Source organism: Cornus florida, unplaced genomic scaffold (assembly GCF_030987335.1).
Source record: "Cornus florida cultivar Cherokee Brave unplaced genomic scaffold, ASM3098733v1 CherokeeBrave_3.0.0_Hap2_Chr01, whole genome shotgun sequence".
NCBI lineage: Eukaryota > Viridiplantae > Streptophyta > Magnoliopsida > Cornales > Cornaceae > Cornus > Cornus florida.
Genome location: NW_026775571.1, coordinates 36171386 through 36177385, shown reverse-complemented (window position 1 = coordinate 36177385; position 6000 = coordinate 36171386).

Below are 6000 nucleotides of genomic sequence, written 5' to 3'. Positions count from 1 at the left end.
TGCTCTCATAAAGACGCGACACGTCATCCTCATGCCTATCAATGTATGAGCCACCCATGGAAGCATCAACCATGCCTTTGTAATTGTCTGATAAGCTCTCAAAGAAATATTGAACTAATTGCCATTTGGCCATGTCATGATGTGGACACTTCCTAAGCAATTCATTAAAGCATTCACATGCCTCAAGAAACGTTTCTCCATCCCCATATGAAAATTCCCGAATGAAGTTCTCATGGCATTGGTCTTAGAAACCAGATAGTACTTCTTCAAGAACTCTTGTTGCATTTCTGCCCAAGAAGTGATTGAAAAAGGCCTAAGGTTGTTAAACCAATACTTTGCCTTATCTTTTAAGGTGAATGGAAAAAGTTTGAGTCTTAAGACCTCTTCCGGCATGTCCGTATATTTTACGGTGGAACATACTTCTAGAAACTCATCCAAATGCTTGTAAGGTTCTTCACTTGGAAGTCCATGATAGTTAGGAAGCATTTGAATGGTTTGTGGCTTAATTTCATATTGATGTGCTCTAAATGATGGCAATTGAATGCATATCGGTGCATTGTATTCATCAGGCACATAGTGATCGTTTAAAATAAGTGGAGGATTAGCAATTTGAGGTGCAACGTGGGCACCTTGATTTTGATTTCCTTGAATGATGGGAGGTTGTGGAGCATACAATGGCCTTGGCATTCCAAATGGAACTTGGCCTTGTTGTTGTTGTGGTTGATGAATGAATGGCCTAGGCATGTCTAATGGTGCTTGCATGTTCTCATGGTGCACATTTGGATGAAGGATAACTTGTTGGTCTATGTGACCAAGGTCCTCTACATGCTCTTCATTATGGCCTTCCATTGATGTAATGGATTGGGTAGAACTAGAACTTCCTCTTCCCTTAGGATATCTAACTACAGATTCAAGATGTAAATCAAAAGGGACAAGAGTTGGTCTTAGTGATCTACGACCATGCATGCACAATGTAAAAACACACAAACACAATGAATGAACAAGTCCTTCAACTTCACAACAATTCAATGAAACTTCATCCACAAACACTTAACCCATACTCCTATGCTTTAACAACAATGATGCGAAGAACAATTAAAATTGCCTTCACGCGGGCCAATGATTTAACTAAGGGATTGAGTAAGAAAAAGCTCACTAAGGTCCTATAGCACTTAAACTCCAAATTTATAGCTTAGCTTAGCAATTTTTTTAAAATTTTTGGCATTTTTCCATGCTTGCTTAGATCCTTTGGTGAGTGCTCCTTTGCTTGCCTCCTAGCTCAATGCTCTTTGTCAAAGATGAATAAACACAATAAGTAACAAAAAGAAAAATAAAAACAAAATAAAGACACGATCAAAAGAGTACTAATTCCTAATTGATTCCACAAATACGACGTTGCCTAATCCCCGGCAACGGCGCCAAAACTGATGGTGATGTCTATGTCGTCCTACACCATAAGCTTAAGAGTGTGCATTAAGGCAAGGGCCAAGTTTTACATTTATAGAAGCCACTACTACCTTCACTAAAAATATAGTTAAGGTGAGTAGGGATCGTCCCAAGGGATTGGAGTCGAATTTGGTTGTGGAATTGCAATTAGGGTTAGTAGGTCGAGTGATCAAATAAATTGTTGGTTAGTTGATTAAACTAGATAGCAAATTAAACTAAATAATTTAATGCAATAAAGAGTAAGTAAGAGAGAGAGAGATCTTCGGGTTTAGAGCTCACCACCAAACAATGTTTTTCTACACCCTTAACAAGTGACTAATGAGGGAAATGTGTGCTGCAATATTGATGTGTGTGTTTGTTTGGTTGATTCAATTAGCAAGGGTGACTAATTAAGCATACATTGTCTAATCAACATGTGAAAAGCACAATATATCTAACAATTAAGTATATATTGTATAATAGCATGTGAAAAGCATAATATATATAGCAAGTCATTAATCATTTCATTAAGCTCACAAGCCAAATACACCACAAGGTTAGAGACATATGCTACTTGCATTCAAAAGTATGGAACATCAAGCAACAAGTATGGATTGTCCTCCCATCTAACAACTATGCTACCACTACACTACAATTAAGCTAATAACATGAAATTAAACTAATTAAGCTAAGGGAGAGGCATAATCCATCAAGAAATGAACATGAACCATCTAGAAAATTACAAGAGCATTCCTTCAAGCACAATGTTTTGACAATCTCTAGATCTATGGCATTAATACACATAGACATGCACCAATAACACAAGAAATAGAGACAAACACATGAACATCTATTCTAGCATACATAGACATATGGATAGAACGAAATGATCAATTGGAAGCATTAAACCACATAAATCATTGAATAAACAAGATCTATATATATATAAGTGCCAAAACATGTATTACAACACTAATCCCTCAATAATACACAAAATCAAAATGTAGAAAACATGCTTGGGGCTAACTCTAGCCCCAAGAGGATGTCTAGCCACTCATGGTAGTGCTTCTCCAACCCTTAAGGGCTAACTCCATGGTAGAGATTTGCTCATTGGTTGATGAAGAGTCTCCAATGGTGTCTCTAGCCTCCTCCTCCTCTAAGCTTTCTCTCCAAGAGTTCTTATAAGGTATGAGATGATATGATGTGATATGAGGTGATATTATGTGAAAAGTAATCCTTATCCTTATATAGGTAAGTCAAATGACACACAAAATGAGCTGGGGTCGTGTACAAAATATTCCCCAATGATTGGATAAAGGACAACTTTTTGTGAGCTGGAGATTTAACTTTTTCGCACTAGAGGAAGTTCGATCGATTGAACCTTGGACTTGGATCGATCGAACATGGTTGAGATCTATCGAACTGAAGTTAGATCGATCCTCAATGGCGGCGCATTTTGGATAAAGACAAATCTGAGATATTTTGAAAATATTTTTGGGAAAAAGACAAAAGTGGTTGGTAGGGTGGTACAACTAGATAAGATCAATCATTTGGATAAGGACAAGGTAGTTCGATCGATCGAAGAATGATGTTGGATCATTCAAACTTTTGAGATCTCTGAAAATGTCATCATGGCTCTGATCTATCTTGAAGTGCTGAGATCAATCATGTTGGATCGATCAAACTTTGATCTAAGATCGATCAAAGATGTTGATTTTCACCTTTTTCTTTCTTTTGCTTCCACTTGGCTCATTTCTTTGATTCATCCCAGAATTGTTTCATTTCTGCTCTTATTTGGCTGAGTTAGCTTATTTTTGGGATAAGTGCCTAAAAATGGAAATAATACAAAATCAATTTAAAACGATAAAGTAAGATAGATAAAGGTACTAGAATGCCTAAACTTAAGGGGTTTAAATACGCATATTTCAGCGCTCATCACACCCCCAAACTTAAATATTGCTAATCCCTAACAATAAACTAGAAAGTAAAGGAATGAAAAGAACAACTATACAACTATGAACTAGAAAACAATAAATGGATAATGCCACTTTCGTATGAAACAAGATTGCACTTAGCATATGCAACAAGCCTTTTAAACCCCTAGGTTACCCCTAGTGGACGAGTGAAGTCTCGTGAGGGTTTTCAGAAATGATACCCACAAACATTAAGCTCATTTTCACCAAAGAGGCACCAATATTGCAAATACGTATTGGGAGAAAACTACTTCAAGTATACAATTTTTCAAACATTTCTAAGCAATCTCCCAAAATCTCAACATCAAGTAAGCAAATATGGTCCTCTACACATCAATAAAATGATCATGCAAATCAAAACAACTCTAGAATCCTTTTGAGTGGACTGGCATCAAATATGTTACTATCTTAGCCAACTAAAGAATTAATCACATCCTTACCCTCAAACTAACACACAAATCTAGTACCGATCATCAAAACAAAAAGTGGACATTTTATTAAAACTTTATTATTTTAGGTGCGCTTATTCTTTTCACTCGATTTTTTTTTTTTTTTTTTTTTTTTTATAGGATCTAAGATGGAAGCATGGTGCAATGTGTTAATCTATTAAGCTTTCTAGCGATTCATGAGGTCGAGCGTTAAGTCAATGATTCCCAAAGCAGACAGCTTTAGGGCATTAGGCGTTCAAACACCCCTACGGACTTACAAACTCAAATCAACTAGGCTACAAATCAAAACAACCTCCATCTAATCATTTTCCAATCAAGACAGTGAATGGATTGGTAAGGACCTTCATAAATGTACATCATGTTCCAAGTTCAATTCGTTGATGTGAGAATAGATTCCAACTTTGACTATTTGAACTTGGAGTTTGGTAGCAACAGGTGAGTGTGATAAAATGGTGAAGAATGGGAAGAAGATGTTTGGTTCAAGGTGGAGGAATATTTGTTTAAGGTGGAGCTATGGAGGATTGCATGAAGACTGAATTTTAGTTAAGGTGGAGATTGTTTGGCTTGTATCTCAAATCTCTGAAGGATGTTGTTATGAAGAAATCTGACAAGTTGCATTATTCCCGACAGGCTGCACTTGTTGAAGTAGTGAAGATTGAAGTCCTGAAAATTTTGACCGCTCGCACTTGCCTAATATGTGCGGGAATACGCTTTTGTTTTTTTCAAAAGGTATAGACTTGTGGAGGAAATTGTTTCTTGTGTCGCTTTTATTTTAGAGTTGGAGTTTGTTTTAGTAACTCCTTGGTAGGCAAGTTGTGGGAATTCATATCCAACAAGGAATTGGCAATTAAAAACTCTATAAATAGATACCTAGGGTATTGTTGAGAGGTATAAGTGGACAGACATGTAGCCCGTAGAGGTAGACTCACGAGGGAGTGAGTTGTGAATTGATGGGAAGAGTGAGAGTTAGGTTTGGTAGATAATTCTCTACAAATTGTAACAATGTCTCCTCATCAGTATAGTGAAATATCCTCATCCATGAAAAAGCCTAAAGTTTTGGCAAACCACATAAATCTTGTGTTGTGCATCGATGCTGTTGCTTCGTTTTGATCTCCATCATGATGTTCTTGTTGGCACCGATTGCTTTCTGGCAAAAGTAGGCCAATCAAACTTTTTCGGACCTGTCCAACTTCTACAAGTTCCCGCTGTTGCTTGATCTTGTTGTTTCGCTTCCGCTGCGCCCTAACAAGTAGAGCACAGCCTCATATCGCCAATACATTTAATTACCCAAAAATAAGTTCATTTTCTCTGAGGAGTTTAATTCATTTCTTCTCTAAAATAATATTATTAGTTTTTAATGATTTTTTTTTTATTAATTTTCTTTTTTTTTTGGGGTGCAAAATAGACTAATTATTTTACAATTGAACTTTATAAATCGAAAAAAATTACAATTGCAAATAAAGTACTAATACTAAACTTTTTTTTTTATATTCAAACGAAGGATTTAGCTTTTAAAAGAAAATAGTTTTATGAGCATTGTCTCATATCTAGTCTATTATGAGTTTATGAACAATGCCAAATGTTCCTCTTCTAGAATTATTATCTGTAGATCATAGACAATAGGATTCTCAAGAGATTAAGCGAATATCTAAAGAAGTCAAAATACATGCAAGTGTTATATATAAAATCAGCTATATTAGGGATGATAATGATACTGATTTTCACATATTCATGCACACACGCCAACACGAAGAATCACGCACAGATTGCAATCAATCTTAGTAAGACTTCGGCAGATCATAATGCTATATAACTGATGATTAAAGAACAAAATCGTAGTAGTAGATATATATAGACTTTTTTATATTTTCCTCAGCTAGCTTTTCCACGAGTTGTCCTCTTCAAGGAGGAGAGAGAGGGACAGAGTTTTCTCATTAACCCTGTACCTCACCGCCCTCGCTTTCATCTTTATCTTAAGCCCATAAAGTTGACCTTATCCTCTACACCCTTTATCCCCGAAACCATATGCAACATGGTTATTTTGTGTTCTTGAATAGTATTTAGCATGTATCATCACTATTGAAAAAAAGAAGAAAACGAAAGTTCCCAAATGGATCAATTCAACTTGTTTCCCCAACTCAGCAGATTCTCCT